The sequence below is a fragment of the Ornithodoros turicata genome, chromosome 5, assembly GCF_037126465.1.
Source record: "Ornithodoros turicata isolate Travis chromosome 5, ASM3712646v1, whole genome shotgun sequence".
Classification (NCBI taxonomy): Eukaryota; Metazoa; Arthropoda; class Arachnida; order Ixodida; family Argasidae; genus Ornithodoros; species Ornithodoros turicata.
The window spans coordinates 24,410,532-24,422,553 of NC_088205.1; the positions used below are offsets into that span (position 1 = coordinate 24,410,532).

The 12,022-nt window shown below is 44.3% G+C and overlaps 1 protein-coding gene and 1 long non-coding RNA gene across 5 annotated transcripts in view; one reads left to right on the plus strand and one right to left on the minus strand.

The window, feature by feature from the left end:
• The window catches only part of LOC135394233 (ras-related and estrogen-regulated growth inhibitor-like protein), a 333,384-nt gene that overhangs the window by 162,418 nt on the left and 158,944 nt on the right, over window positions 1–12,022 (minus strand). The window lies entirely within an intron of this gene.
• Window positions 2,413–4,530, plus strand: LOC135395397 (uncharacterized). Its single transcript, XR_010423056.1, has 3 exons — window positions 2,413–2,562; window positions 2,973–3,192; window positions 4,440–4,530. It is a non-coding gene; the product is annotated as an uncharacterized LOC135395397 (long non-coding RNA).

Genomic DNA, 12,022 nt, shown 5'->3' on the forward strand with positions numbered 1-12,022 from the left:
TTGCATTGTCAGTAAGAACTACACATTGAAACTGCCCATTTTCTTTAAGGGGACCAAGCAAAAATGGAGAAGTTACGGACGCAATTAGCAGGACAAGAAAGTGGTTGTGTCGACCACGTCGAACAGGGGGGTTCTGACCATGCCGAAGTTGAGCGTTCCGACCATGCCGCGGAAGATTCAGGGGACAGCTTTGCCGCAAGTCAGAAAAGGGTGAGGCTGTTGATTTGTACTACATACAGTGAAAATGTATTCATTTTGCACTGCACATACATATTTGCTTTTTCTTCTTCTTTTACTGAATGTATGCACTGTACAGCTTGCATTCATGATCATTGTTGTCTCAAGACTTAAACCCGTAAACTCATTTTGGGACACAATGCATACCCGCATCAAATTTGACCAGTGAAGTGGAGGATAGCTGACACTTTCCTTGTACAGAAGTTGTTGCTGGCACAGATATTTTCCTTCACCTGCCCATTTTTTCCCGTCCATTTTAGTCCAAGTGCCATAGTCATATTCCAAGCACCATTCAGTTGAATCCAGGTGCCATCTGAATTAATCCATAGCGGTTTTAAGCCACCAGGAACCAGTGTTGTACCCGTTACCGAAATATGGTATCGCGATACCGATACTCGTTACTTGAGTAAAAAGTATCGAAATACCGATAACGATACTTCTTTTTTAAAGTAACGAATACCGCTACCGTTACTAAAAAAAGTAACGCGATACTTTGCCCGATACTTTTGTTTGAAACACGAAGATGATGCAACATAGAAATACTGTATCGCTTACGTAAACAGTTTTGCAGTAAAAAGACAGCAGACTTTTATCAATAGCTCGTTCTGGAACTCGACTTCTGCCATCCTTTCAGGCCGTGGTCTCTCCGGCAGTTGGCAGAGACCAGTATGACAATTACATTAGTGTCAGGCCCACACACCCTGGAGTCCGATTACCAAGGAATCCTATCCGAAGTTAACAATGCCACAGTATATGTGAGCGTGACTCAGTGCGACACGGCAGCTAAGCAGTGGAATCCAGAGCGTACTGTCAATGACTTGACCTCTGTTCGTTGACCTCAACTCTTTTGTTGTGGTTATTTTCTCCAGTTTCTAAGAAAAGCGGTGAACATGTGATTGTTATAGTAATTCTATAATTCCGGTTACGGAGCACTTGGACATGTCCACAGGCTTCTTGTCGAGGGCTAGGCGAACCATTGACAATGAACAAGAGTGAGAAATGTCGTCGGTGAAGAAAGGGTGGGGCACTAAAAAGTATCGGTATCGGTAACGATACGGAGATCGCGTTACCATAAATTTGTAACGGAAATACTCTTCCGATACCAATTTTAAAAAGTATCGCGATACGCACTCCGATACCGAAAAAGTATCGATTACAGTAACGGCGTTACTTGTAACGGCGATATGTACAACACTGCCAGGAACGTCATTGCAGAATGGTCTGGTGGAAGGAAAATTTAAAAACAGAAAGCAAAACTACACGTGAAATGATGTTCTGCCACGTCTTATGCTGAGCATTCGCAGTTTGCCTAGGCATTGGAGGTTAAGGCAGGGGTAGAGGGAACGACACCATTGGTGCTGTGGTCTTCTTAGGATGGAGCTTCGTCTCTGTGAGCTGTGAGCTTTTTCTTCCACTAGAACCTTCCGTGAGGATGTCGCTCGTCTCAATACATAGTACATGTCTGTAGAACATTCTACGGTGATGTCACTCATATGAATACAGGGTCAGATTGCCGTAAAACACCATATATTGATCCAGATTAATTCGGATTAAATTTAACAGCACCTGGAGTACTTTAGATGGCTCTTGGACTAATATGGATGGGAAAACTGTAATCTTTGCACTGGTGTTAGGCCCTAATTTGGTATTTTGAATTTCATATAGAGCGCACCCTGCTGCTCCCTCAAGAAGGATCTTAAGCGCCTCAAGAAAGACAATGCCCTTCTGGAGGCCCGTCTTAGAGAGGCTGAAAACCTGGAAAGTGAATATGGTGCAAAATGAGCCAATGACTTGACATAATGTGCTAGCCCAAGTGTTTTTTGGATGCACAGATTAACCAATCAATACATATAACATGGCTGAAATGCACATTGCAGCATGACCACAATATTCCTTTTCCCTTTTCATGCAGCCGCGTCCAAACTAGTTAAAAAGCTGGATCGGCTCCTAAGCAAGGTGCAGGTGCAAGGGGATGCTTCACTATCCAGTGAGGTGGGTATACTTTTTTTATTAGGCACAACTCTCATCGGCTATTGCTTTCAGTATTACTATGGGATGGCCGCACCTGCGATTCTTTGTGTGGTGTGGGAAGTGGTTCGTTTTTTTCTCTCTCTCTCTCTCTCTTCTCATTCTGTTTTTCTTTTTTGTTTGTATGTTTTGTTTTCACAGTGGAGTGGGCCAACGGTGACATCCTAGCTTAAAAAGCCTGAGGATGTGGGTTGGATACCGCTGGCTACCCTTTTCGATTCCTGCTTTCTGTGAATTGGATTCCTGTTCCTCACGTCAGCGACCACCACTTGGCAATTGTCATTCATACTTTGTTTGGTATGTTTTCTTTTAATCTTTTTCGTTCCGTGAAGATACTGGCTACCACAGTACAGCTCGCAGTTATTACAGAGTGATAATTGGTTGTCACTGTACAGGGAAAACGTCACTGATCCACCTAGAAGGCACTTGATAGAAATGGCATTTCATATCCCAATTGTTGCGTTACCCGGCTTCACTCTTGTCTCTTTTCTTCTTTTTTCCTTGTGCGTGTGCCTGAGACAGTTCAACGTTTGGGAGCAATACACTCATATTCAGGTACATACAGGGTATGAGGTTCAGACAACATTCGTAGGCTATACCGGAAGAACTGTCCTTTGTGCTTTCTGCCCTGTGATTGACAGTGCGCGCTGGTTTCAGACACCTGGTGCTTAATTTCTGTTCACACCCACTTATGTTTGATCTTTCAGGAGGACCTAGGAAATGGTGTCCTCATCAACAGGGATGTCCTCGGCCGTCTGCACAGTACCTTTAAGAATGATGCATGCAAATTCGCACGCAATCTCACTCGTGCCCTATTTCATAGTGAGGAATAGAAGAATAGGTCGCTGTATGGAAGGAAGTCTAATGTAAAGAAGGAAGCAGAAGTCAAGTCGACACTAGACGGCACACGGCTAGAGGCTATACTGAGTAGGTATCCCCTTTTATTCATATTTGTAGCGATTGAAGTGTATTTCACACGTACAGGGTATGCATTCCAGGAAACATGTCCATCGAGTTATATTTCAATACACCCCCGACAACCACACAGTCAACAGCATTTGTCCTTCCTCGATTTTTGGCACCTCCTGATGTGAATCTCATCTAACTCAAGTTTTATTATGCTAAGTGTTACAAATTTGAAAATCTGTCAAGTAGAGGCCGTTTCCCATCAATGTGAAGTGCATGCTGAATTTACTGAAGTTTGTGACAGGGACATTGAGCAGCTATCCCTTCAGAAAAAATAGCAAACATCGTACTTTTCAGAGCCCCCAGAGTGTAGTGCTCGGCAACTTTTTGAGTGCGTTCATGCAGTCGGACAATAGGACGTTGCTCTTACCCCATCCCACAAAGGGATAGTAGGAGTGACTGTTGTTCAAACTGGGGAAGAGAAAGCAGTATTCCAGCAGAATCCAGATGCATTACGCTATTCCTGTTTCATTCGTTTCTACTGTCCCTGTGTGGGCTGGGTGTAGCAACTTCCTTTTGTCAGGCTGACAACGAAGGCACACCAAAACTTGGCCAGCATTATGCTCTCGGTGCTCTAAAAAGCATGATAATTGCTTATTTTTTTCGATGGGACAGCTCCTCAATATCTCTGTCAATTATCATGAACTTGAGTAAATTCAGTACGTGTTTCGCATTGGTGAGGTAAAAAAGCGACCTTTCCTTGACAAATTTTCGAGTTTACTTCATAATATACATGAAGCACACAGATAATTAGCATAATAAAACTCGAGTTAGGTTACATTTACATAAGGAGGAGAAAGGATGTAGCACAAACATTCTGCTGACCATGTGATTCTAGGTGGCATATTTTATTAATAATTGAATTAGATGTTTTCTGGGACATCTTGCATAAGGTAGAGCACTGTTAAATGCTTACTGTACCATGACTCCCAGTGTTGAAACTGGCTGGTAATAATCATCATTGCCAGCAATCATGCTGGTTCGGCACATGCAGATATGGCGGAGGAAGGGCCTTTGGACGAACCGGATTGAGCTTTGTGAAATCCCAATTGCTTTGTTCAGCTTTCTACTGGCTAATCTGATTTAATTGGACATGCTTCCTGTACAGTGTTGTTCATAGTGTTCTGAGTCCGCAGCCTTCAGCCACTTTCTGCTGGGAATTACTGCCTTGTTACTCCATGTTGTTAAGTGATTTTTGTTTGTTCCAGACTACACGTCCAGTAAGTATGGGGCATCAGTGGCTGCTATAAAGAGGAGCCTCGCCTCTATGCTGCTTGAGCTGAGTGACTCACAACAGTGATTTTGTACATAAAATGTAAATAAATCTGAGTGTGTTTTACCTTACAACCTCGTCACTGTTGCATGTTCCTCAGGGCTATGCAGTCAAACACCAACCATCACAAATAAAGACAACGTATACGTGCTGTATATACATCGAACAAGAAATGTATAGAATTCCCCCCCCCCCCCCGGACAGCTACTCAATACAATCTCTATTCAGTTTCTTTACAGTTCCTAACTGCTTTGTATAGGATTTGTATCCACCCGCCTGTATCCAGATTCTATAGAAACCAGTCACCAATTATGTATAGAAAATATATTTAAGAGTACATAAAAACTGTATAGTATTCCTATAGAAATTCAATCTGCTTTATCTAGGCATTTCTATACAACTCCTATAGGATTTAGTTAAATATTTTTGTAAGGGTAGTATAACCACTTGGGCATCTCATAACCAGCTAAATATTAATGTTCAGAAGACTGTCGGCACTCTTTTTGCCCCTCGTGGCACTAACTTTACTCTCACTCATGATTTGTTTATCGGTAACTCAAAAATCAAGCTAGTTGACCACATCAAGATTTTGGGGGTCATTTTCGATAACAGACTACTGTGGCATAATCACATTTCTTATGTTGCATCCCAAATTAGCAAAACTATCAGTTTACTCCAAAAGCATAAATACATGCTTCCAACCTGGAGCAAACGATTACTTTACCAAGCGCTTGTTCAGTCGCACTTAAACTACTGCAGCTTAGTATGGTGCACAGCTTCCAGAACCCTGCTCCAACAACTTCATCTTCTACAAAAAAGAGCTCTTCGTATCATCGAAGGGGGGGGGGGGGATATGTTTAATGCAAAGTAAGAAAAAATGGAAGGGAAAGGTTGCTTTTGATGCAACGACTTAGCCACTTTTTCGTAAGCACAATGTCCTACCGATTTTTCGTCAATATACATTTCGTTGAAAGATGAAAGTTACTGAAAAGGTTAGCCAGCTGTAGGAGTCGAACCCACATCTTCTGGATTGCCGGTCCAGGGCTCTACCAATTGAGCTAAGCTAACACGCCTTTTCAGCCACTTCCAGGGTGCGTCATCTGAAGGGACAAACCAGCCACTCTCTCTCACTCATCCTCCTTTCACTCTTACATTTTTGCTCACTCATACACACATTCAATTGGTAGAGCCCTGGACAGGCAATCCAGAAGATGTGGGTTCGACTCCTACAGCTGGCTAACCTTTTGAGTGACCTTCATCTTTCATCGTTAATTTCTTAGGCAAATTGAGGCTTTGTATGTATTTGTCCCTTCTATGTCGTTCCAGCCTCAGAACATCAGTTCTCTCATATACATTTTGTCTTGCAATAGCTTACAAGCAGGCCCTGAGAAAACCAAGCTATCTTTCCATGCTAGCTCGGGTGCAAGAGATTACGAGGTGCTAGACATTCCGCAATCCAGATATATTCCACGTTCCCTATTCTCGGTCTAACTATAGCTTACAGAGATTGGAGGTAGTCGTGCCACGTCTTCTTAACTATCTGCATCGTCTAAACATTGACATAGAACGAATTTCTTTCAGTGAGCTAAAGGTGATAATGTTTGATATTGATGTTGTGCTTGTGTAACCTACACTTGTCTCAATTTTTGAGTGTACAACAGTCATTGCCGTGGATTAATATTGTGTTCTCTTTTGCTTGTTTGGTGTGTTCTACTTGAGTTTTGTTTCCATGTCTTTTTCTCCGATTTTGTACAAAATGTATTGTTCCTTTTTTATCCTAATCTTCTATTAGCCAAAAACCAACATGGCTTGTCTCCGGTTCTGTACAGGTGCTGCTACTGTAATCCGGGGACGAGGCTCCCCTCAAGCTTCCCTAAGCCTTTTTGCCTCGCCTCCGTCCATCTTGTGTATGGAAAAATAAAATGAAATGAAATGAAATACAAAAGAAGACACAAGGAATGTGACAACAAAACCTTATCACAATAGGAAAACAAACATTAGATGCTGAACACACGCTGGTTCCGATTCGGGCACGTCCCAAGGTATTCCATCTCGGCTGATATCTTGGGACGTGCCCGGATCGCAACCTGCACTCTTCAGTGCAGAAAACTGCTTTTGTATATCTGCGTTCGTATATCTAGCGTTTCTCGAAAAAATTTTCCCCAGTTATAAGGAGTTCACTCAAAATATCTCCCATCTGTCCTGTGACTAACAGAAGTCTTATATTTCGTAATTCAACGCACGCGTCGCGATCGGTTTGCAAGAGAAAAGAGAGGGTGCTTTTAGAAGCGGAAACAATGAGTCTGTCACCTGCCCATTACAACAGAACGTATTGTCATGGCCTGTAGTGTGGTAGCGAATAATGCTTTAGCAGTCGTATCCCCTTGTTAGTACCGAAGCAATAACGAAGACAGGGGGAACTCACAAACTCGGCGTTTTCCGCACGCACATGCTTCTGACCAGACTTGTACACATTACCGAAAAAAAAAAGAAACACGAAACTAAATAGCTCCACTCGTTCCTTCGGAAAAAGAGAGCTAAATACGCTACTCGTTACTGAAAAGCGAAAATGAACGCGCTGTCGTTACTCGTTTGTAACGAGCTACTTTGCTTTAACGCGCTACTTTTTTTTTTGTGATAGTATTTCCCATTGAATTTAATTTCAGTGGCAGTTGGAGCTCGAAAAGCTCCTATTGGTCATTTTTGCGCGGTTTCTCGGGAAAATATCAGTGGCGACGCTGTACAGGAAACACTCCCAGCTCAGTGGCTCAGTGGAAACACCTGAAGGAACAGACATCTTTGCAGACTGAAGGAACAGACATCTTTAGATGCAGTGGTGTCACAAAGAGGGGGGGGCGCTCCGCACGAGGTGACGCGACGGAAGGGGGTGGCCAATACCACCGTTTCCTGAAATGGAAATGAGCACGTACGCTGAAATATCCAGAATTTTACTACGCAAAAGAGCCGAAATCCAAACCGCGCGGATTAGGGGTGCATGGAGTGCAGCACTCATTTCACGCCAGAGGGTCACGTGCTTTGGAGCGATGCCGTGTATTAAAACATACTCTTTTCGCGGGGGGCCTGGCCAAAAGGCTCAACTGCAAAAACGGCGTCTATGTTGGTCTCATAGTTCTTTGTGTGTGTGTGTGTGTGTTAAGATCTGATGCAAAAAATGCCCTGTATAGCCCGTACCCCTAGATTCCGTGCGCCTTGATCGAATTTATTTTGCGTGAAATTGAATTTTGTTAATTCAAAATTGAATTTTGTTAATTCAATTTCGAAATTTGCCATTCTAACGTAGGGTTTTTGTTCGTTTCTTTGTTTGTTTTTTAGTTTGTCAGAAACAGAAAGCGCAGATGAACGGTGCAAGGAAGCTGGTGCTAGCATGAGGAAGCTACCACGGCCTTGAGTCTGAGGGCAACGAAGAGGAGAAACCGGGACAGAAAGACTCCCTCCATGTTACCCTAGCCATGTTACCCTCCTCAGATCCTTCTCAGATCTAAGGCCATACCCTCCTCAGGTACTCCATCCCATTAGGAAATACATTACCCATTACACGACGCAAACTGCTCGAAAAAAATTACGAAAACCGCTGACTCAAGACGCGCAAATTGTCGGCAGCGCTCAAGAAAACTGTGACCCGCCTCTTCCTCTTTCCTCCTCAGTGTTGTTTTAGATAACTGTGGCACTTTACCCTTGTCGTTATCACGAGAAGCATGGAAAAAGAAACTGAAGGGGCGGGTAACCGTTTACTTCCGACGCTTCTTGCATGAACTATACATAGAAGGAGAACTGAGGGCGTCCGGCAGTTTGTGTCGCCTCGAAACGACGGTCCTCGTAATATTTGCGGCGTGTTATGAGAAACACTGTGCGGATTCAGTTGAGCGCATTCTGTTGAATATTCGGTTGGGAGAACTTCCAAGTTATATGCAGTCAGGTACCAGTTAGTTCCAGGAATTCCCATAGACCCCTGCGTCTTCAGAAATACGTTGTGCGGACTACTACAACTATAAATGAATGACGTGAAAGATGATATATAGTTTTATCAGCTTGTTTATAAACAGAGCGATGGCCTTCTAATATGGTACAACAACAACAACAACATAGATGAATGGATGATGACGAGGTGGGATGTTTCCCTGCGTTGAGTGCAGGACCCTACCCCATTCCGAAAAGGTTCACATGAAAGGATGACGAGGGAAGGAAATCCCAACAGTTCGTGAAGGAGGCCGGTGGCCCTCAGAAAGGAAAGAAAAGCACCAAGTGCCCGGCGCTGATGTCCAGGGTTACTCCATGGGCCGAGAACTTTGCAGATGTTGAATGGTCTCTGATCCAGCATTTCAAGTTGACATTTAAAGGCCCGTCGCTCGCATACGTACCGGCTACAGTCTTCTATAATGTGTCGGAAAATGTGTATATGGTACAATAGTACAAATCAGTGGAAAATTAATTAGTTAAACGGTGTACAATGAAAAACGTGAATGTCACAAATTTCCTTACTATAAAGACGCTGCACACGGTCCAGGAAACTCAGTGAGCTGAATCTTGGAACGTTAAAAACACGACACTGACGGAAAGTTCTCATTGGTGCATGAAAGCTAATTGATGTGTTGTCGTTTTTTGCCCCTAGTCTCGGGTTTTTAGGTTATGGATAATTGATTCAATGAAGCACGGGCTATCGAAAATGGCATGAACGCATTTGCACAAAAATATAGGGTCTCGAGTTTTGCGTCTCGCAACCAACGCGTCTAAATTGCAACGGCTAAGTATTCTGTTATATTCATAAAAATAGCCTTTCCCAAGATATCAATCAAAGTAAATTCTAATAAATCGGCGTTGTACATTTTCCATGGTTGATACCAAAACATTTCGAATACAATTCCATATAACGGAACAGTACTCTAGCTTTGGCAAGATTAAAGAACGATATTATCTAATGAGACAATGAGGATCGCATGATGTCAGCGTTATTAGTAATAAATAGTGCAGAAGTAACCCGGACGTGTTTGTTTACGTCTTTTCCGAGCAGCTGAAAACGACCTTTCAAAGCCGTTGGCTCAGCATCGTATAGTCACACTTTTGCTTTCGCTAACCACCAAAGGAACCTCGAGAATACCACCACAGAACAGAGAAAATACTGGACCAGGTAATATCGTATCAACAACTCGTTTAATGGCACATGGCAACGGAATATAGGTACAGATAAATATAACGGGCGTTGAGATTCCTAAGCGGGAGAAACATCCTGACGACAAAATAGAAATCAGGGAGGTTCACACAATGTTAGCTTGCCATCAAGAGCAGAGTTATGAATACTCTGGTGACCACCCAGAAATAGTTGTGTAGTAATTAGCTGTTTGCAGTTCGCCAGTGAGTGGTTATAATGCGTGTAGGTTGCGAAAACAAGATATGTCACGTGGTGCGAACACACGTGGCGCTCAACCATCCTCGCTGGATCAGTTGGTAGAGTTAGAGTCACTAAATAGAGCGCAGAGTAGCGACACTGAGCCACTCCGGCGAGCGAGCCCGCCATCTTGGATCCGGCGCGACTGCGTTGCTTGCCAGTCGAGCCAGCTCGCAACCGAGGAAACCAGTTTTGGATAGAGGGGACTCAACATGGACGGCGCGTTCTTGGAAGGAGAAACCACGTGACACGATCGGGCCCAATCGCGAACACCGAACGGCGGCTCCGGCGCGGAAAAGGAATGCGATGCTCTGTACACCTATTTAGTGACTCTAGGTAGCGTGTCCGCCTACTGGTAACAAGGTTGCGGGTTCGCTCCAGGCCAAGGATGCCATCAATTTGGTGGCACTGTACCAAGATGACAGCGCACTTGGTGGTGGTACAGACAGCTTAAAGGTACTATAAAGCAGTCGAGGTGGAACCTCATGTTTTGTGTGCCCTGAATTGTGTACGTCCTCAGGAGTAAAATGCCGCAAAAATTTCTCACATAGACGTTATAGCTCCCAAAAAAATGCAAATTTAAATCTACTGGTAACACTGTGGCGAAGCAGACCGACGAAACGCCAACTCCGCCAAGTACGGCGGCGAAAATGTCTCATGCGCACAACTATGGGCCGAACAGAGCGACGTACGATAGCAGCGCCACGATGCTGAAACAAGGCCCAGGTATAGACGTTTAGCTACTGAGTGCAAGATTCGGCTTGTGTTTATGTTCTTTCACACAAATTACATTTTCTCAAAAGGTAGTATTTGCAAATCCCACCAGGAAAGCCATCTGTTTATCGGTCTCCTTGTTTACAGGGTTGCTTGACAAATTGATGAGTTCTTCCCACCGGGCGTCGCCCCGACATTCTTGACTGCGTTTTTATTTACCAATTAAAAATACTTAGAGTAACCTCGTGCGCATATTACTTGAACATACATATACGCTGAACCTTTGAATCTAGCACTCTCACGTCATGCTGACTGCACAGGTTCGACCTCGACTGCTTTATAGTACCTTTAAACACGCAGTCTTTCGCAAGGAATCGCTTTCGATCGAGGATTCGCAAGGTATTCGCTTTCCATCATCACCCCTTTCTCATCCCTTCCAAAAGAGCAATGGGGCAGTGTACCGTCGTGACGGTGGCGAATGACCCACCACATAATCATCCCATTTATGTGTGTGTGTGTGTGTCGCGGGCGCGGTTTCCGGCGCACGTGAAACAACTGGGCACTGTGGCGTTGCTTACGACAATGTAGTTGTCTCGCTACGTAAAGCCACGAATGAACAATTGACCTACTGAAGGACGCTAAAAGGACGGACAACAAAGACAACGATACGACGCAGAGCGCTAACAATATTAACCTGCCTCAGGGGCGGATCAAGGGGGGAGGTCCAGGGGTCCGGACGCCCCCCCCCCCTTAATTCCAGGCTTGAACATAGGGTTCAATGGACCAATCCCAGCATGCACGTGGCACTTCTCCAAAGCGGAACACCCCACACACACACCTCCTGGGAAAATCCTAGATCATCCCCTGATGCCGCTCATACTGACGCGCGTATCTTGCCGTGCCGAAAGTCCTTTCGCAAACCCTGCAACAGATGACATTTTGTCCATATTCCATCTACCTGTTCCGTTCTCTACAGATCCGATATGCGTGCCTCCTTTGCTCACGTGGTATGTAACCACAAACGTTTACTGACTGCGTATTGCGATGTAAGGACACACGGATGCACTGATACACAGGCGCACTGCGGCACATGCGCAGAGCAGCGGAACCCAGAGAAGGTCACGTCACTCTTTCCACGTATCTGTTGTTTACGAATGGGGGGCGAACTTCGTATCTTCTCCTGTACAGAAACTCCAAACGCATCATTAGTATGCGCGTCGGTAAGGTATTCCCAGCAGAATAATTTTATTTACGTTCGTGCTTGTGCTGTACCAACACCCAGGTTCGCTCGTGGATCATGGAGATGAGGTTGCTGGGACAGATTTTGTATTTTTGCTTGTCTTCGCTGCAACATCTGCGTAGCATATACCCCAGATCGTCGTTGAAAGCACACACACGTT